This window comes from Sphaerodactylus townsendi, linkage group LG09 (genome assembly GCF_021028975.2).
Source record: "Sphaerodactylus townsendi isolate TG3544 linkage group LG09, MPM_Stown_v2.3, whole genome shotgun sequence".
Lineage (NCBI taxonomy): Eukaryota > Metazoa > Chordata > Lepidosauria > Squamata > Sphaerodactylidae > Sphaerodactylus > Sphaerodactylus townsendi.
The window spans coordinates 55863140-55884741 of record NC_059433.1 but is presented as its reverse complement, the minus strand read 5'-3'; the positions used below and the strand labels follow the sequence as shown (position 1 = coordinate 55884741).

The 21602-nt window shown below is 41.5% G+C and overlaps 1 long non-coding RNA gene across 2 annotated transcripts in view; it reads left to right on the top strand.

Annotated features, from left to right (window-relative positions):
• The window catches only part of LOC125439370, a 62472-nt gene extending 49843 nt beyond the window's left edge, over window positions 1-12629 (top strand). Inside the window, exons 3-4 of one of the 2 annotated variants that reach the window (XR_007245527.1) lie at window positions 9457-9570; window positions 12362-12629. This is a non-coding gene — a long non-coding RNA (uncharacterized LOC125439370). Of the gene's footprint in view, window positions 1-9451; window positions 9571-12361 lie in introns of both variants that reach the window. The other variant, XR_007245526.1, reaches the window with a different exon arrangement.
• The last annotated feature ends 8973 nt before the right edge of the window (window positions 12630-21602 follow it).

Genomic DNA, 21602 nt, shown 5'->3' with positions numbered 1-21602 from the left:
CCCGTTTTCTACCTTCGCTTACCAGCCACATAGGAAACAACAGGACTTTATGATTTTTGAACCTAATGGAATTTCTAATGGAAAAGCAGACCCAATTAGTAACCCCCTCTCAGCACACACAAATAATTAGTAACCCACTCTCGGGAACTGGTGAGAACCTGCTGGATCCCACCTCTGGATCTGTAGCACAACATTCAGAGAAATCAATAGATATCATTCCTCTTTCTCATGCTGTTAGAAAAGCTGGTTGTATTCTGTCCAAAGGTTTTAAAATAATCAATTCTTCAACTATGAAAAAGTGACATTGAGAGCATATAGAAACTAATGCATACCTTTTATTGTTTTCAAGGCGTTTTATTTGAAAATGTTTGTTAGATTTTTAGCTTGCTGGTAGAGAGTTGTTTGCATTTATTTGTGTATAAGAGCAATAAAGACTCTTGTATAAATATGAAATGATAAATGAAATGTATTAATATGGATCTGCATTTTCCCCTTAACACTGAAGGAGGCTGGCATACAATCTTAAACCCAAGCACTTTGTTCAACATAAAGAATATCCTGTTTATTTTGTATCTATTCTGGTTATTCTGTAATATATTTTGTCAATATATTTTGTATCTCAACTTAGTTGAGATACAAAAGCAATCACAAACAAATTTTGTTGACTACTTATTCAAATCAATAAGTTGTCATAGCCTATGTTAAATTGCCAAAAGTTATCCAGGCTCCATTGTATGTATTCTCTATTAGTACTTCCATTTATGTCCAAAGTAATTATTTTAGGCCAAATGGTGAACCCATCAGGAATCTGAAAAAAAAAATCTTCCCCAAATCTTAGGTATCAATAGCCATCTGGCAAATGGTTAAAAAGAAGGTAAATGAAAGCAGTGGGTTGATATGTGGTACAGGGTAAATTTGGGGATGATAGGCATTCTATATGTAATTAAATAAAATAAATATGTACTAAATTGCAAACCTATACAGAGGATACCTGCTTGGGCTGGAGAAAGAAGGGAAAGGAATAGAGATCTTCCTATATGGCTGCCAAAAACTTCTCAACCAAATCCATAGAGATTACCAAACTACTTTGCATTTGGGGGTAGCGCTGAGGTTTGTATCATCAAGATAACATCAAGTTGCTATGCACATGTCCAGAATATTGGGGAAGAGTTGCTGTATTTGATCAAAAAGATTATATAAGGTGCTGTGTACAGGACCAGGCAGGACTTTCAGGGAAGCATGCCAAGAAGGGAGTCTAGAGACCCAGAATAGAATAACCTTGAAGATAATTAAAGCTTAGTTCTGTCAGTAAAAGACAGTGAGAGGGAGCAGAACCCTTTTCAGACCTATTGTAACCTTTGAGGCAGAACATTGCCCTAGCTAGGGTTGCCAGCTGGAGGTTGGGAAATTCCTTGAAATTTTGTGCTGAAGTCTGGGGGCAGGGTTTGGGGAGGTTGTTTATTGGTATGCTGGCTAAGAAAGCAGAGGCACAGCAGAGGGAAGGGATCCAAACACTTCCCCCAAAATCAAATGCTGGAAAAAAAACAAATCAGCAAGTTAGAGGGAGCTATATGGGGTGTTGGCCTCTGAATTAACTCCCCTTCCTGCCAGAGGGCATGAGCCCCAGCAGCCTCCAGCTGGGCATGCAGTTTCCAAGCTCATTCCACCTCCAAGGCCTCTTATGAAGGCCCCCACAAATGGGGAGGGCTGGCCTCCTGTACAACCTACCAAACACTGAGCGACCCACCTCACTCCCACCAAAGCTTCCTAAGTGGACAACCAATCATGCAACCTAAGTGGACAACCAATCATAAATGCAGATCTAATGCTGTGAAACCATAGGTCCAGGCCCTCATTTTGATTGGAAACCATCCTCCTGATACAGAGCTGGAATATGAAATGAGATGACAGGGTGGGTGATGCACCTGTCTCCCAGCGATTCCATAAAACATGCCATGGCCTTACCAGTCCTCCATCAGGCCAGACTCCACCACATGTGGAAGAGTAGGGTATCAAACCCAGTTCTCCAGATTAGAGTCTACCTGTTCTTAACTACTATATCATGCCTGCTCTCACACTGGCAGCAGTCAACTCATCTGGTCCTAGTAGGTCTTTCTTTTAAGTTTCTTTTTTAAATGATTTTTTTTATTTTCCACAGAGAGTTGCAAAAACATAAAAAGATTGGGGAGGGGAAGAGAATAGATATAAATTATAACAATGCCAAAATAAAAAAAGCCCCAGGAATAATATTTAAGAAGAAGAAGAAAAACCACAGGGAAAGTGATCAGAGAAAAGGAGTGAAGAGATACAGTGTGTTGGGGGGAGGGGCACTTCTAAAAGCCGAGAGGCTAGCAAACATCCACTGATCCTAGTGCAGGAGTCTGCAACCTGTGGCTCTCCAGATGTTCATGGACTGCAATTCCCATCAGCCCCTGCCCGCAGGGCCAATTGGCCATGCTGGCAAAGGCTGATGGGAATTTTAGTCCATGAACATCTGGAGAGCCACAGGTTGCAGACCCCTGTCCTAGTGGGTCTATTAACGATACTAAACTAATTCACCTGTCAAATTGAAGGTCTCCAGAGGTCCTGGGGAGGCTATTCAGAGCCCATCTGCTCTTGTCAGCAAATTGTACCTTTCAGTAATGTGTGGCAGGGAGCTTATAAAAACTCAAACCAGCCAAGGCGCCATCTTCCCCAGAACCCATATTTTTAAAGTTTCTTAACAGCTGGATTTATTGAGTCAATTTTTTTTGTGTTCAGATCTAAAAAAAATTGGTTGGTATCTCTGCCAGCTATTCATTCACATCTTGATGGTCTCTACAATCTTCTTTATATAGGTCAGGAAAAAAAATCCCTTATCTATTGATGTACTTCTTTCTCCGTGTATGTGATTTTATGACCTTTTTTGATTGCAGAGATTCTTCTTTTCTCCCTTTCTTTTCTTCTATTGTAGACAGAGACAACACAGGTCCATCCTTTTCTTGATAAAACACTAAAAGTGCTATGGCTAAGAAATCGTTTAATGCACATTATGACCTTGTACTGCCTGTGAAGCTGGTATTTTGACGGAAAAAAACCTCTGTAGAATCATGTGATGAATAGGAAGGGTGTAACCTCAAAGGACCTCTAAGGTGTATGTTGAAAGTGGTCTGGAGATGTCAACCATAATGATGTGTATTTGATTAATGGTGTGTGTGGGGGGGGCAGTTTGTTATGACGGTAGAGAACTTGGTGCCCTGGGCAGCTTCCGCTGGAACAGGTTCCTTAAGGCAGCACTGCTCCTTTTTGCTACTTTTCAATAAACTTTTATATTCTTGAAACTCACACGTGAACTCTCTCTGGACTATTAAGTAAGAATATTAATTAGTTCTTGAATATAAGATTGCTCCTTCCAGAGTAATCCAGCAAAGGGGAGAGGGACACCTTTACCAGCCCAGCAGAAGCCCCCTGGAAGATCAGCAGAGCACCAGCCAAAATTGCTTATGTCCACTTGTCAGAAACCCACATTACACAGTACTCTTATGATAGATGGAAAATCTATATCATAAATTCATTCCAGCAAATAGATAAAGCATAGATTAATAATGTGCCTGGATGACGGATTGCTTGTCACAGTCAGACATTCTTATATTTTTTAAACAAAGTCAGAGTTGTAAATTATACATTGCAATGTGAACTGATAAAACTTTACAATATATTAAAATCAAATGTTACATGATATTAGCAAACAGACTGATATTTCAAAAGTACTCAGGCTCTCATTACCAAAGTAGTGACTATATGTGTCCAATTACTCACCCCAGAATTTGAAAAAGTGGTAGGTTATGATTATTTTATCAAGAAAATTTGGGTTGACAAATATTCTCAGAGGGTTATGGTCTGTCACCTATACACTCTGTCTTCACTATGGTTGCAACCGCACATATGAAAGGGGTACAGAAACATGGGGGGCAATCAGAAATGGTAAGACATCATTTCCAAGGAAAACCCAGAAGTGATGCCATGCCTCTCTAGGAATCACTGGAAACTCTATGGTAAAACCATAACGTTCCTGGTGATTTCTAATGGGGATTGACATTGTTTGCAGGGAATGTGTCATCAGCTCAAATGGAATTTTATTCTTCTCCTGTTGCCACTCAGCACAGCAGGGTACAGTTAGTGTTACCAACCCATCCTGGGTAATTACAAATAACCTGGGGGCAATTACTGGTTGCTTTCAAAAGTTAGTTACTGCTTCACTGAAGAATAGAGCCAATAAAAAAGTAGGCTACTCTTGAATAAACCCTCTCTGGTCCCACCCTAACCATTTTAACAACTATCAGAAGCCAGGCACACTGGCTCACAAATCAAACTTTACTTTGTGTCCTCATGTCTCTGAAGAGTGATCTGAAGACAGAGGCCATTTCCGCACGGCCACGATTGGGGTACACAACGCCGACCCAATCCCCCCGGGACCGTTCGCACGAACGGTCCTAGAAACAGCCGGGAAAACGGCGCCGCGGAGCGCCGTCGCCCAGCCAACCTGCCATGTCTGTGGCTGTCCGACACATCGCCGAGGCCTGGGGACACGCCCCCCTTCCCTGTGCGAGTGCTCCGGCATCACAGGGGAGGGGGGGTGCTCCCAGGCCTTGGCAACACGCTGGACGACCACAGACACGGTAGGTGGAGGGCGAAAGGGGGGAGGGCGCCTTCGAGCCACTGCCGTTCGCACGGCAGCGGCTCGAAGCCGCCATTTTTCATAAACCTTGCTCGGGGAACGAGGTAGGAAAATGGCAGCTTCACGCCGCTTGGGCAGCGCGGCTGTGAAGCAGCTGCGCCCCCTGTGTGAACGTCTCCCTGGGGATGGCGTTTTTGCCGTCCCCAGGGCGCCGTATATGGCCAGTGCGGAAAGGGCCAATGTCTGCCAGAAAGAATTCAGCGATCTATCTGTGCTTTGAATCCAAGCTATCTAGTCCAAAACTAACAACACACAATCAACTGGATTGTGCTGGTTATTATTTAAATTGTTATATGTACCCTTCTAATTAAATGTTGCTTTTAATGATGTAAATAACCATTTAATAAATTTAAGATTGTTTTTGAAGTAGTCTAATCTATTTCATCATGTTGACAGTTGGAATGAAAGTATGTTTTCTATTTTATTTCCCACTTGTCTTGCCATAATGTGATTTCAGCCACAACAAGCTCTATATTGCTTTTTCTTTTTGTACAGTTGTGCGATAAAGAAACAACGAGAAAAGTCACCAAATCAAATACTACACTAACATAAATGAAAAGGTACTAAGTGGGAGGTCTATCACTGCTTACCTATTTTTGTTTTTCAAGAATACCTAGCAAGAATGTGCGTCACACTTATATCAATAGCATGTCTGGAAACAAGCTCTTCGTTTCTGAACATAGTTATTTTCAGGGTTGCAAAGAGTACAATGAAAACATTGATTCTGCTTGTCTTCATTGTTCTTTTGAAAACATCAAACTTGTAGTGCTTGTCCTTTATGAATACACAGAGTTATTCATGTTATATATTTGTATAGTACAAAAATAAAGAGCAATGATGAGAATAAAAGTATTCTGTGTGACACAGAACTATTAGGATGTTTTCAATATGAAAATGCAAGTTAATATCTGACTATATTTTTCACTGGTGAAAAAGGAAGCAGAGAATCCCCTTTAAGACCACCAGAAAGAGTGTGATGGGGATCTTGGGACCTGCAAAAGGCCTGTGGGACAAGAGAATGAAGACAAAATTAAGTGAGACTGAGGGATAAAGCTGGCTCAGTGTGTACAAAGTATGTACTTGAGCAGTAGTCATTGTTAAGACAACTGACATATTTCAAAAAATACAGAGCAATGGATATTAATCTGCACTGTCATCTTTCTACTCAGAGAACCTCATGGAGCAGTAGTACCCACAATTTAATACTCTTCTGCCCACCATTATTAGCTGCAGCGAGTCTTTATTTTCTCTCTTTTTTAATGGATGCTTTTAATTAATGGGCAGTGTTTTCAGTCTTGTTTGTTCATCTCTTAAATTTGGAGGAATGTATCTTTATTCATAGGCCATTCCCCCTCTCCAGTCAAAGTCCTTTGTAACTGTTGGTGAAAAAGAAATGTAGAATACTGGTTGTGGTGGGTTTTCCGGGCTGTGTGACCGTGGTCTGGTGGATTTTGTTCCTAACATTTCGCCTGTATCTGTGGCTGGCATCTTCAGAGGTATATCACAGAGGGAAGTCTGTTCTACACTGTGTCCAGTGAGAAGGGAATGTTTTAGTGGGGTATAAATTGTCATGTCCCCGGGTGGGGAACCCATCAGTAAGTGTTTGGGTGGAACTTGCTATGCAAAGGTGCAGTTGACAGTATAGTATTGCAGGTGGGGTTTTTCAGTCCAGGGAGTGATTCGCATTTGCATTCCCTGCAGCAGCAGCAGTATTGATGAATGCAAATCCTGTTTTTGGGTGGAGTCCATTGTCCATGAACTTAGCATGCCCTTGGCCGTTGCTTGCTTCTGATGGTTTTAAGTACTAGCTTTGCTAATTCTCAGAGTCTATTCTTTCTTGTTGAAGTTGTCTTAGTGTTTGTGAATTTCAATGACCTCCTGTGCAGTCTGATATAGTAACCTTTTGAATTGTCCAGAACTTCAGTGTTTTCAAATAAAATGTTATGTCTAGTTTTGTTTAGGACATGTTCTGCTACTGCAGATTTTTTTAGAATGGATAAGCCAACAGTGTCTTTTGTGCTTCTTAATACGAGTCTGAATGCTGTGTTTTGTGGTTCCTATGTAGACCTTTCCACAGCTGCAGGGTATGCAAAGTGAGGGGGTTTCTCTTGTCCTTTGCTGAGCATACCATCTGCTGTACTTTCCTGAGAGGTTTGAAGATGGTTTACAGGTTAAGAAAATATTTTTCTTGTGGTGGGCTGTTTCTCCTCAGTCCTCTGGGTTTGTCTTGGTTTTAAAGCTCTTCTGATATCTGTTGTGGAGTAGCCATGAGACTGCAGAGCCCAGTCTAGATGATTGATTTCATCAGGAAGGAGGTGAGGTTCACAAATTCATTTTGCACACTCTATCATAGTTTTGATTATACCTCATTTCTGTTGTGGATGGTGGTTGGAGTTTTTATGTAGATGTGTTGGTCTGTTATCTGTATACTGTGTGGCCCAGTTGATGGTTGGGTCTGTGAAAGACCAAGACATCTAAAAAAGGCAGTTTTCCTTCTTTTTCAGCTTCCATGGTAAATTGGATGCTTGGGTGGATGCTGTTAAGGGTCCAGAAAATTCAGCAGTTCCTCCTTGCCATGGCTCCAGATTGTAAAAGTGTCATTCACAAATCGGAACCAAGTTGTGGGTTTCCTGGGTGCTGTTCTGAGGGCTTGTTTCTCAAAATGTTCCCTGTAAAAATTGTCTATCACTGAGCTGAGGGGGCTTCCCATGGCTACCCCATCTGTCTGCTCATAGTTATCATTGTCCCATTGGAAGTAGCTGGTTGTTAGGCAGTATTGAAATGTGGAATACTTTTTTATTTTAAAATATCCACAAGGAAAGGAGACAAGCATCCTTCTTCCTCCTGCTGATTGTCCAGTGAAATTCACTGCCCCCCTCCCAACAGTTGTGTTTAATTGAAAAATAATCAGAAGATTCTCTACTTCAGACATTGGTATATCAGAGTAGTTATTGTTATTAATCTACATATCAACAGCAATTTGTGACACACACCCCTCAAATCTGTGAATATCTAAATTCAACTATCAGGGCCACATAGACACTAAACAGATTTTCCTGAAAACTAGGGAGACACACACACCCCTTGAGGTTTGCAAAAAAAATTAAAATCTGAAAAAAAATACATTGGGGGTTTACACTCCCCGCCCCAAATTCTCCACATCTCCAGTGTTAGTGACTGTGGGGGATCCCAGAAGCCATAGTGGGCCAGGCAGCAGAGCTAGTGATAACTACAGAGAAGCCCAGGAGCTGCGGCAGGCCTGGCAGCAGCTGAGCCTAAGAACTATTGTGGACTCAATGAGAAAATGGAGTGGGAGAGGGATCTCATGAATCTCACAGGTTCACAACTGGACCTTAAAAAAACAAATACTTTATTCCACAATAAAATATATGAAGATAAACACCTTTAAACTTTATTGCTTAGTTTTAAACTAAGAGTTCAACAGAGCAAAGTGCTATTAAGGTAACTAAAATTAAAGGGTTTAATACTTTGGTTGGATTATAAATATTGTTCTTGGTCAGTAATTTCCTGAGCAATGTGACTAAATTAGTAAATGATGCATAATAATTTTAAATGTATATATTCTTAGAAATGAATAGTATTTGTGAAGATCTCAATATTTTTATATCAACTAGAAATCCATATCTTCAAACTATGATTTCTTAGTACGTGGATCTCTCTGAAAACTGATTTCTTGTAAGATATAATTTCTAAAAGGTTGCCTAAACTATATAGTTCCTATTAATTAAATATTTTTTCTATGAATATACAGCAAAAACCATTATTGGCTTGACTTGTGAGGATTTAGTTCGATTGCGATCTCTTTGTTTCTAAATGTGCTAAAATTAACCTATATTATGGGAGTTGATTTTATCTTAGATCTTACTATGAATAACATCTTATATAACAGACCTGGAATTGGATTCAGTGGTTGTTTGACTGAGGAAGGAACTTTCCATCACAGGAAGCGGTCTATCACTGGAAAAATAAGCCTTCATCCAGTGGAAAATTCTTCCCGTAGCCTAAAGGTACCACTGAGTCCAAACCATGATCTAAAAAAGACCATGTGCTCTAGGTTTTGATACTGATGATTGAGAATGAATACTGAGTACCAGTGATAAAGATGATTTATCTGTCAGATAGGGAGGGCTCTAGGCAGCCAAACTTATTTTTTGCACTATACAAAGTTCTCTGGTAGTAAATAGAATGACCATTCCTTCTCCTTGGTCTGCTTGTATTTCAAACAAAGCTCTGAAAGGTTTTTAGTTTGCTTCTCAGTAAATGGTTTTGTGTAATTACTGCCTGTACCCATTCATCAACGATGCGTGACAGCACCAACACCATAACCAGGACATGATTTTTAGACATGCTGGAGATCTAATTGCAGTATTTTCATAGAAGTAGTTTGTTTCACTGTATGAGCTTAGAATATCAGTAATTCTCAAGCTTTAAACAGCAAAATGCTAATAAAATCAATATTTACCATATAAATTAACAGTAAAACAATAGTTTTGCATTTAAAATTACAAAGTGTACACTGAATTTTCACTATTTTTAGTTCTGATTCAGTATTGATTTGGAATAAAAGGTTACCCTTCCCTAACTTCAATTTTTTAAAATCAAGGCATGAAGGTTCCTGCCTTTGGAATACCTCCTGTGTATTTTCAGCATTTCATGTTTTCAACTAGAAGAACTCTTTCTGCCTCTCTCTGTAACATATTTTATTCTCTTCAGAATAGAATCCACAGTGAGCTGTGTCCAGTGAAGTGCAACCAGCAGGCCCAACATGAAGAAAATACCAAAAAAATGAGAAGAAAATACAAAGAAAGCAAGACACGAAGTTCAAAATAACAGTTGGTTTCTGATTTTTTACACTCTGACTCCTAACTTGGACCGAAGCTCTCATAGGGATTTTGAAGTGTCTAGACACAGCTAGACTAAAACATTTGTATTTAGTTATTAAAACATTTGCATTAGAGGTTGGCATTCAGTAAAACCAAACTGAAAAGTACCCCCCAAAATACCTTGTTGGCCCTTTCAGGGGTTTTTTTAATGATAGAAATATATGGGAGCAGAAATATGTGAAAGAAATATATGATAGAAATATATGTTAGACAAATATACAATAGAAATATAAGGGAGCAGAAAAGCTACTCCAAAAATTCAGATGTTTTTGGCATTTTTCAGGTCACTTTGGCTCTGCCAGAATTTTTAAAAGATGAGGACCACTCTACCCCACCTTGTCCTCCTTACTTACCTGCTGACCACTGCTGCCTCTGAAGTCCACATGGCCTTGGAGAAGGAGGCAGTGCACAGTTGAATGCTAGGCCCTGCTAAAATAATCCCAGCATTCTGCTACATCCTATCACCTCTGGAGTCCATGTGGATTTTGGAGAGCTGAACATGAACCCAGCATTCAGATCTGCACTTGCACATGGACTTGGAGGTGACATGCAGTATTGAGCCCAGCTTTCAGCTCTGTTTCACTGCCATCTTTAAGGCTGTTTCGTCATGGCAGCGGAAACGCACCTCCACCGGCATGAATTGTGCCGGTGGAGGCTCAGAGACCATTCGCACGGTAGCGTGTGTGCACCCCGAACATGTAATGAACCCAGTTCACCCAGCTCACTCACCTCTTCATCCAGCTCACTCACCTCTTCATCCAGGGGTCAGAGGACAGCATAGGCGTGTCCCTCCAGCCCTGCAGAGCTGCGCTGGACAGAGAGGTGAGGGGGGAGCCAAAAGCGGTGCCCTCACACTGGTGCGGTTTGCACCACCCCGGCAGGAAGATGCCGCTTTTCAAAAACCTCGCTCAGGGAGCAAGTTTTGAAAGCGGGGTCTGTGTGCTGCTTGGGAGGGCGAGGATGGCGCTGTGTGAACAGCACCCCAGGAACGATGTTTTTTCCATCCCTAGGGCACTGTTATTTGGCCATGCGGAAACGGCCTTAGACCCATGTGGACTTTGGAAGCGGCTTGGAATTTTCCAGGATCAGGTTTAATAGATTTTTAAAAATTAAATTTCTGAGGGGAAAAACAGAAAAAAATCTGGGGGGGTGGGGGGACCTGGAAACATTTCTGCGTCTTTCAGACCCGAAAAAATACTTTTGGAAAAATCCTTTTTAAAAAGGTGCACGCCCCTAATTTTCTTTCATTCTTTTTTAATGAATAGTAAAGTGATCCTGTTGAGCTGGTTGGAGTGGAAGTGAAAAAAATATAACAAAAGTTTTTTTTATAACAAAACAAGAAGGCAGCAGAGACTGGCTTGTCTCCAGTTTCTCCTCCCTTCATCAGCACACTCATGCCCCATGGTGAAATTGATTCTTAGACCTATCTTCTAAAGTTTATTGCATTTTATTCCTCACCTTTACTTAGCACACCAAGCATCAAACAGACCAGGGAGAGAGAAGCCACGAGGGAGAGAGAAGTACATTAGATTGGCAGGATTTCATCTTCCTTAAAAAAAAATGAAATCACTTCCAGTTGACATTTCTCTTCTTTGTCCATATCTGTAAACAAAAAAAAACAAAAAAGGATTTTAACTCATCAAAATGACTGGCATACCTAAGCTTTCCTTTTTAGAAAGTGTGGACATTTTCATAATATGAAGTATTTGGTTGTTTAGAAATGCTTGATAAGCATGTGTGAGAGAAAATATGACGTTATATGACAGCAATATGATATGTTATAAGATATCCAAATAAAAATAATAATGCATTCAGCACTGTTGTCTAATGTTTAATGTGTGTGTGCTGAATGTGTACAGAACTTCCCAACCATTCATTCTCTCAGTACTTCCAAGATATAATCCTATGGATTGAAAAATAAATTCTGAGGAAAGCAAAATATTCTTCTCTTCTGGGAACAAAGGAAGAGTCCACAGTGGAACAAAGTAGGAAATCTCTAGAATTAAAGAAACTTGGTCCCAAAGAGTAAAATCATATACTTTTGAAAAGACTAGCAAATAAATTCTAAAAAAATCTGACCTTTATATTCATTCTTAGCCAAATTACTGTTATTCCCAATGCTAACAGACCTGAAAAGACTTCCAACAACATAAGATCAAACCTTTTCCAGATAGCTAGCAATACTTAGATAATTCTTTTATATTTATAAGAAATTATATTTATAAGAAATTATATATGGGGACTTGTGTGGATAATAATACTTTGACCTATTTTTGATCTGTACACATAGAAAAGTTCTTGGTTAAGATGAAATTTACATTAATAATATCCTTTTGTCCAAAACGTATGAAGACGATAATGGACCTGTAATATTCTATCTGTCCTTTCATAAACCTAGTTTCCTTTCCCCATATTTTCCTCTAAAAAATGTAAAGGATAAACAATGCCCTCCTCCTTTCTATTAGGTTTGGAGTTTGACATCAAATCGAAAACAATAAACAGTTATTTTGCCCATCTTGACAGGAAGGAAAACAGAAGTGAGACAAGGTTTAAAAAATACAATTACTATGACAAAATCTAGCAATGCAATGTGAATCTGATTTGCTCTTCTCATTCTGTTAACACTATGGCACTAACAACAGATTTTTGAAAAATACTGAAGTACTTATTGTTTTTACTGACTCTTCCTACGCTGCTTTCAAAGCTTTATGAAAGACACTGTCATTCTTTTCTTTTTCAGATAATCATATCCTCATTGACTCCGCTTATCAAAAGTGATGGGTTAATTGCTCTTGTGGGTGTGAACTTTAATTCAGAGAATGCATTGTGAAATTTGTATCCAGTAGTGCCTCAATATTTTAAATGGATGTGATCTCTATCACCACAGTAATTTTAAGTACAAGTTTGCCAGGTCTAGAATTAAAATCTTTGATTTTATTAATGACTTCCTGATGATGTAAATTCCAGATTGTTACCATTAACTTTGGGGAATAAACTATATAATCTCTAATGGGCTAATTTACTGAGATTAAATATGTATATTTTAATACTGTGAAAGTAAGTTTCCTTTTTTGAACTTTAAATCCAGATTATGAAGAGTTTGATATTTAAAAAAAATCTGAAATGGATCTTTGAAATGAGTCTGACTCACAAATCAGTCAGCGATGTTGGACTTTAAATTAAGTATAATGGCTTGTTTTATTTCCTCTAAAATGTTTCTTTTAGTGTTTAATTTTTGACTAAACAGTGGTGTTCAGGATGTGTATTTGGTTATCTTTTGTGCACACTTTTTAAATGTTCACAATGAAAGCAATCATGCTTGTGTCATGGATGCTCTTGTAATTTTTGAATGTTAATTCTTTGCCCTTGAACTTTGGTCTGAACACAGTTGTCTACAATACAGCCTTCTAGTGTTGTGACTACATCTTCTTTGTGTCCTACCCATATGCCAATGTAATTCTTCTTTTCATCACATGGCTATTATTATAGACAACTATTGAGACAGATTGGAGAAAATAAAATGTGAGACCAACAAGCCCTCAAGATCTCCACTGAGTGAGAATCTTTCAGTTGTGTAAAGCAATTGATGACACTTTGTAAGCATACTCAAGCATGGTACTGTAATAGCCAAATTAAATCTCTTTGGTGTGTAATTTTTATACCCTTTAGAAGGTGTACAGAATCAGGTATTTCTTTTAAACTTGTTTTCCCCAATGTATCTGTTGATGTCAGATTTATTCTACTGCTCAAACCAGAGTTTCAAGCTATGTGGAGGAAATTTCCCCAAGGAAAACATGAAAGCTTAAAGTTATGTGCAAAGAAACCTCCTGAAGTGAGTGACAGAAAGAAAAGTAATATTTGGAAGAGTACGGGTTTGTTGTTGGGTTCATTTAAATGAGGATCCCATTTCTGTATGCTATTCACTGAATAAAGGTGTATTTTAATAGCAATGCATTCATTTGTTTAGATATCTATATCTTTTTTTCTCCTCAATGGTGATCCAAAGTTATTACAGCAGCATTCTCCTCTCCATTTTATCATCACAACAACAACCCTAGCAAATAGGTTAGGCTGTGAGAGAGTGACTGGCCCACAATCACTCAGTTAGCTTCCAAGTTAGACTTAGGATTCAGATCTGGGTCTCCTAGAACTTTGTCCTAGCCTCTGCACAAGTTACCACTTACTGGGCAAAATTAACTGGCAGAAATGCAGCAAATGTAATACTTTCTAGGTATCTTACATATTGAATTATGTCATGGATGCAGGTAATGTAAGGTGATAATGTGTGTAGCAAAATTCCTGTGTCATTTGTGTAATACAGAAGTGGAAAAATATTTTTATTCATTTGATAATACACCTATTCTATGGACCAAAGCAAACAGCAAAAGCAAAGTGATAAAGTTGTTTTGTTATTTCACATGAACAGGAAAGGAATACTTGCTATATTTAGATTTTCCTTATACCTTTTTTTTTAATTAAGGCTTTCCTCAAGATGATTAGAAGATTATTTAGGAAGATTTCATTTAAAGGGATAGCAACTGCACAAAAATCCAAAACAGAAAAAATATTTTCAAACAGGAAAAATAAATAAAACAATGCTAGTTCTCTGGAAAAGGCACACAGTATTCAAAACAATATGCAGCCAAGATCACAAATAATTTTCATTTATTTAGATCAGAGGGTCTAATCCGAGAGTTTCTCCCACTAAAAACAGTTGAACTTAAAATATCTACTGTTAATAGCTACCGGCATAGATGTAGCAGGCAATAACACATAACATATTATAGTATTATAACTCTCATCTTTCAGGGATTTAGATAACACTGCATGTCTGCTGAACTTTAAAAGCACCGGTGAGTCAAAACTTCCCACCAGGCTTATAGAATATGACTGGCATTCATCCCTTGAGGATCAGATATCTGGATTACTAAGCAACGAAGATGGTTAAAAGAGTCAATCAGTGTTCAAAAACTATTATGGGGCATTGTTTTTGTTTTGACTGTACCAATTCTCATTAAATTACTAAATGAATGAAAAACATCCTAATTATTACTGAATGAATGTACTGCAAATGTGTTTTAATTAACTCATTGTGATTAGATTGATTAGAATATTTTAGTTACAATGTAGTTATTAGAACTATGGCTAAGGAGAGTGTACTTGAGGGAGTTAAAAGGAAAACACTGGCAAACCATTAGGACTAGCTGGTAGAATTGTGTGTTCTCCAATGTATACCTAGAGCTATTTCCTCCTTAATCCTTTGCTAGGCCCTTTCCGCACGGGCCAAAAACAGCGCCCTGGGGACGGCAAAAACGCTGCTCCCCAGGGAGCTGTTCGCAAGGGGGGGTGCAGTTGCTTCACAGCCGCGCTGCCCTCACTCCTCCCCAATGGTGCAAAGCCGCTGTTTCCCAACCTCGCTCCCCAAGCAAGGTTTTGGGGAAACAGCAGCTTCCAACCACTGCTGTGCGAAAGGCAGCGGCTAGAAGGCACCATCCCTCCCCCCTTTCCCAATCGACCTACCTTCCCTGTGACCATCCGGCACATCGCCGAGGCCTGGGGACATGCCCCCCTGCCCGGCGACTCTGCAGCAGTCGTGCAGGGCAGGGGGGCATGTCCCCTGGCCTCGACGATGTGCCAGACAGTTGCAGGGAAGGTAGGTCGATTGGGCGACTGTGCAGCGCGGCGCCGTCTTCCTGGTAGTTTCCAGGACCGTTCATGCGAACGGTCCCAGGGGGGTTGGGTCGGCGTCATGTATGCCGACCCAACCCCCAGCGTGGCCATGCGGAAACAGCCCTAGTTTATCTCTTTTAAACTTGTCCCTGTAAATAAAATCTTTCAATTGCAGGTTTCAACTGTATAAGCCTATGGTGCTAATTCTTTATTTAGTTCATGACAGAAAGACAACAGGTAATTTTAGTTTTCTTTCAGAGATACTGTCCTGTTTAACAGACAAATGCCCTGGAAGAGCATCTAAAGACTATTGAGATGGCTTCTTAAATCTCTGTCTCTTTGTGTATGTATGTATATGTGTGTCTGTGTGTCTGTGTATACAAGTGCCTGTCAACTGCCTGTCCTGAGGAAATTTTTTCCCCTCCAAAATTTCTAACTGACAGTTCTCTCTCTCTCTCTCATATATATATATATTCTCAGGACACAGGTATATATATATATTCTCAGGACACAGACAGCTGACAGGCACTTGTGTGAGAGAGAGGTACACCTTCTTTGTCACTCTCATTGAGAAGACTAGAGGGTGCCCCACTATAAGGACCAATGTACTGCAGTTGAATCCATATAAGATGGAGATTCTCTGTGTTCCAGGTATTACCCCAGAATACCTGTATTCCACGTATTACCCCAGAATACCTGTGTTCCAGGTATTACCCTGTGTTCCAGGTATTACCCCAGAAAGACCAGGTGTGAAGCCTGAGAATGCTTCTGGATTCATTACTGTTCCTTGAAGCTCAGGTGGCACTGGTGGCCTGGAGGGCCTTCCAGCTGCTCTATCTGGTTTGCCAGTTTTTGGACAAAAGGTCACAGTGTTACATGCTCTGGCAACCTCCCAACTAGATTATTGTAATGTGTGCTACGTGAGGCTACCCTTGGAAGACAATCTGGAGGTGGGAGATGGTGCAGCATACTGCAGCTAGGCTGCTTGCTGGTACATCTGGACGTCCATCACACTAATCCTCAAGGACCTGTACAATACACTCAAGGGGTTGATGTTAACACACAAAGCCCTAAATGGCTTGGGCCCTGCCTACCTCAAGGATTACCTGAATCTGGATGTATTTGCCCAGGCACTGAGATCACAGGGAGAGGTTCTCCTTGTGTCCCGAGTCGCGAATTTACTGGTGGTTCCCGGCCCCTCCATGATGCAGCTGGCCTCCACACGGGCCAGGGCGTTTACTGCCCTGGCCCCTGCCTGGTGGAACGCCCTCCCTTCACCAATTAGGGCCCTGCGGGACCTTGGAGAGGATTCCGGTGAGGGCCGCTGTAAAACGGTGCTGTTCCACCGGGCTTTTGAGGGAGCCGGCCGCTGAGTCCACCCCTCGTACTGTCCTGCACACTGGCTATCTGTTGGACCATCTGCCAATCCCCTCCCATCCCAGGGTTTGACCACTGGGGTTGGGTGCCAGACGTCTTCTATTATTAATTCAATTATTTATTGCAAGTATTACTGCTGCTGTAGTTTATAGTTTTATAGTTTTATGGCTTTGTATTTTGACTGGGGTTATTCGATTTGTTTTATTGTATTGTTATTGTTGTGCACCGCCCTGAGCCCTTCGGGGGTAGGGCGGTTTACCAAATCGAATAAATAATAATAATAATAATAATTGTACATGGGCCCCCTGCTGAGATCCGGGGGGGGGGGGAAACACATGTGGGACGGCTTTCTGTTTGATTTCCCCAGGCTTTGGAATAACCTTCCCTCAGAGGTACCCGTTATGGGTTTAGGTTCCTGGCGAAGACTTTTTTTCTTTACCCAGGCATTTGGTTAGCCTCCCTGGATGCCCCCTCCATGATACTGCTGGTTATGGGGAGGGGGTGAAAGTTAGGGTTGGGATTTTTGCTTTTGTATGTTAAGAACATAAGAACATAAGAACTAGCCTGCTGGATCAGACCAGAGTCCATCTAGTCCAGCATTCTGCTACTCGCAGTGGCCCACCAGGTGCCTTTGGGAGCTCACATGCAGGATGTGAAAGCAATGGCCTTCTGCTGCTGCTGCTCCTGAGCACCTGGTCTGCTAAGGCATTTGCAATCTGAGATCAAGGAGGATCAAGATTGGTAGCCATAGATTGACTTCTCCTCCATAAATCTGTCCAAGCCCTTTTTAAAGCTATCCAGGTTAGTGGCCATCACCACCTCCTGTGGCAGCATATTCCAAACACCAATCACACGTTGCGTGAAGAAGTGTTTCCTTTTATTAGTCCTAATTCTTCCCCCCAGCATTTTCAATGAAGGCCCCTGGTTCTAGTATTGTGAGAAAGAGAGAAAAATTTCTCTCTATCAACATTTTCTACCCCATGCATAATTTTATAGACTTCAATCATATCCCCCCTCAGATGTCTCCTCTCCAAACTAAAGAGTCCCAAACGCTGCAGCCTCTCCTCATAAGGAAGGTGCTCCAATCCTTCAATCATCCTCGTTGCCCTTCTCTGCACTTTTTCTATCTCTTCGATATCCTTTTTTGAGATGTGGCGACCAGAACTGAACACAGTACTCCAAGTGCGGTCGCACCACTGCTTTATATAAGAGCATGACAATCCTTGGCAGTTTTATTATCAACTCCTTTTCCTAATTATCCCTGGCATAAAGTTTCTGCGTTTTTCACAGCTGCCATGCATTGAGTTGACATTCCCATGGAAACTATCAACTAAGACGCCTAAATCCCTTTCCTGGTCTGTGAACTGGCGTAGCACTGGACCCCTCGTAGTGTGCATGTGAAGTTTGGATTTTTTTGCCCCTATGTGCATCACTTTACATTTTGCTACATTGAACTCGTATTTGCCATTTCTTAGCCCACTCACCTAATTTATAAAGGTCCGCTTTGGAGCTCGAATTCAGCAATCCTTTTGTGGTTCTTACCACCCTACATAATTTGGTATCATCTGCAAAACTTGGCCACCCACACTACCCACCCCCTACTTCCAGGTCATTAACCAATAGAAGTTAAAGAGCACTGGTCCCCAAAAGCGGATCCTTGGGGGACACCACTCCCTACATCTCTCTCCATTGTAGAGAACTTCCCATTTTATACTCCACCTCTTTGTTTCCTGTTCCTTCAACCAGTTTTTAATCCATAGGAGGACTTCCCTTCTTATTCCTTTCCATTGCTGAGTTTTCTCAACAGTCTCTGGTGAGGAACTTTGTCAAAAGCCTTTTGGAAATCCAAGTAGACAATGTCCACTGGTTCCCCCTTATCCACATGTCTGTTTTGCACCCTCAAGAGAACTCTAGTAAGTTTGTAAGACCAGGCATCTTGCTCTCTACAAAAGCCATGCTGACTCTTCCTCCAGCAGGTCTTGCTTTTCTAACATGTTTAATAATTTTAGCTATCATTAATGATAGATTCTACTAATTTACCAGGAACAGATGTCAAACTGACTGGCCTGTAATTTCCTGGGTCCCCCCTAGACCCTTTCTTAAAGATTGGTGTGACATTGGCCATCTTCCAGTCTTCAGGGATGGAGCCTGATTTCAGGGATAAGTTGCATATTAATGTGAGAACATCAGCAATTTCATGCTTGAGCTCTTTAAGAACTCTTGGGTGAATGCAATCTGGGCCAGGGGATTTGGTAGCATTTAGTTTATCAATGGCTGCCAGAACTTCTTCCTTGTCTACCACTATCTTCGCTAGTTCCTCGGATTCGCCTCCTAAGAAGCTTGGTTCAGGTGCAGGAATTTTCCTCACCTCCTTTTGGGTGAAGACAAATGCAAAGAATTCATTCAGCTTCTCTGCAATCTCCCTGTCATCTTTTAGCACACCTTTTGTTCCTTCATCATCCTAACGGGCCTACCGCTTCCCTAGCTGGCTTCCTGCTTTTTTGATGTACTTGAAGGAACTTTGTTTGTTGCTAGTCTTGATGTTGTTCGCAGCCATCGTTCCTCATAATCCTTTTTGCCTCCCTTACAGCTAACTTGCTTCTCTTTTTTGCCACCATTTGTGTTCTCCTTTCTGGTATTCTTCATTCGGTTAAGTTGGGACTTCCATTTTCTAAAAGACATCTTTTTTTTTCCTAATAATTTCCTCAACCTCCCTTTGTTAACCATGGTGGCTTTCTTTTGGACTGGGCTGCCTTTTCCTAACCTCTTGCAAGTGAACCACGGAAATTCCAGCTGGGAGCTTTTAAGACTGTGTTTTTAAATAACCTCCAAGCACGCTTTGGACATTTTTGACTCTCTTGATTTTCCCTTTCAGCTTCCTCGCACTATCCCCTCATCTTTGAGGAATTTCCCTTTCTTGAGGAGGCAAATGTAATCTTACATTAGTAGTTGTCACTTGTTCACATGCAGAGATACTGAAATCTGACAGCATTGTGGTTAAGCTGTTCTCTATCGTGGCTCAACAACACTGGACTTCCCGCTTTCCAGTGTGGCTGTCCTGGGTCCCACATAGAATTAGATCTAGGATCACATCTCCCTGGATTTGGCTTCTACAACCATCTGCTCCTAAGCCACAGTCATTTAGCATATCCAGGGAATGTTCTCTCGCATTACTATGACCTGGAACATGCATTTTTTCCAGTTTTATGTGGGGATAAAGTTAAAATCGCCCATTACTCACCTGACATTTTTTTGCTTTTGTTGGCCTCTCTAATTTCTTTTTTCCATCTCAGAATCCTCTTGTGCACTTTTTTTTTGGTCAGGGACTCGATAATATATCCCTAATGTTAAACTGTATGCTTCACCCTGGTAATTGATATCCACCAGTGCTTCTGTGAGAGGAATCAGCTCCCCACTGCATTGTCTATTTTATGTGATACTAGCATGCTCTCTTTGATGTAGAGGGCCACCCCACACCCAATACGCCCTGTCCTATCCTTCCTGTAGGAGGCCTGTATCCTGGGAGGATAACAGCATCCCACTGGTTCTCTTCCCTCGATTCCACCATGTCTCTGTGATGCCCACTATATCAATGTCCTCCTTCAAAAACTCCTGTAGAATCCTCCAGCTCCCCCATTTTAGGCCGAATGCTTCTACTATTAGCATAGAGACACTTGTATACTTTGTCTCTGTCCCTAACCTGGGATTTATGTGTTTTGCCCTCTAGCCTTTTGTAGGCACTTTCACTTATCACATTGCTATGCTCCTCGCTTGTATGTGGTTGATTTAGAAAAACCTCCCTCTCTGTCTGCATCCCCATGGACTCTGTATTCCGAACCGAAGTCACCTCAGCTCCTGTCGGCTTTCCCCCAAGGATCAGTTTAAAAGCTGTTCTGCCACCTTTTTAACGTTGAACGCCAGCAGCCTGGTTCCTCTTTGGTTAAGATGAAGCCCGTCCCTTTTGTACAGGCCTGCCTTATCCCAAAAGGTTCCCCAGTTCCTGACAAAGCTGAAACCCTCTGCCTTACACCACCTTCTCATCCACGCATTGAGACCCTGTATCTCTGCTTGCCTAGCTCGCCCTGCGCGTGGAACAGGTAGCATTTCGGAGAATGCCACCTTGGGGGTCCTGGATTTTAACCTTTTCCCTAGCAGCCTAAATTTAGCTTCCAGAACCTCCCGGCTACATTTCCCAATGTCATTGGTACCAATGTGGACCACAACTGCTGACTCCACCCCAGCACTGTCTAACAGCCTATCTAGACGAAGCGTGACATCCGCAACCTTCGCACCAGGCAGGCAAGTCACCATGCGGTCATCACGCCTCTCACAAACCCAACTCTCTATATTCCTAATGATCAAATCACCCACTACAAGGAGCCCCCCACCTCCCCGAGGGGTATCCTCAGTGCGAGAGGATATCTGACCACCAGCTAAGGAAGGGGTCCCATCTAAGGGAGCATCTTCCCCCACCTCAGACTGGCACCCTCCGTCACCCAGACTCTCATTCTCCATGACATCTGAAGAGATGTCACCTTGGGAGTAGGACCCGGCTGCTAGGTCCCTGAAAGCCTTGTCTGTCACCCTCTCTGCCTCTCTCAGCTTCACCAGGTCTGCCACCTTGGCTTCAAGAGAACGCACACGTTCCTTGAGTGCCAGGAGCTCATTGCAGCGAGGGCACACCCATGACTTCTGCCCTAGTGGCAGATAGTCATACATGTGACACTCAGTGCAAAACACTGGAAAGCCCCCATCCCCCTGCTGGCTTCCTGCCTTCATATCTAATTTTAGATATTCAAATACTGATTTTAATTAGTGCCTCCCTCTTAAGGTTTCTATACCTTCTACTATCCCTTAAAATATGTTCTTATTTAGTAAAACACCTGTGCGCGCCGTTAGGCGCGCGCTGCTGGTTCCAGAGACTAACTGACAAG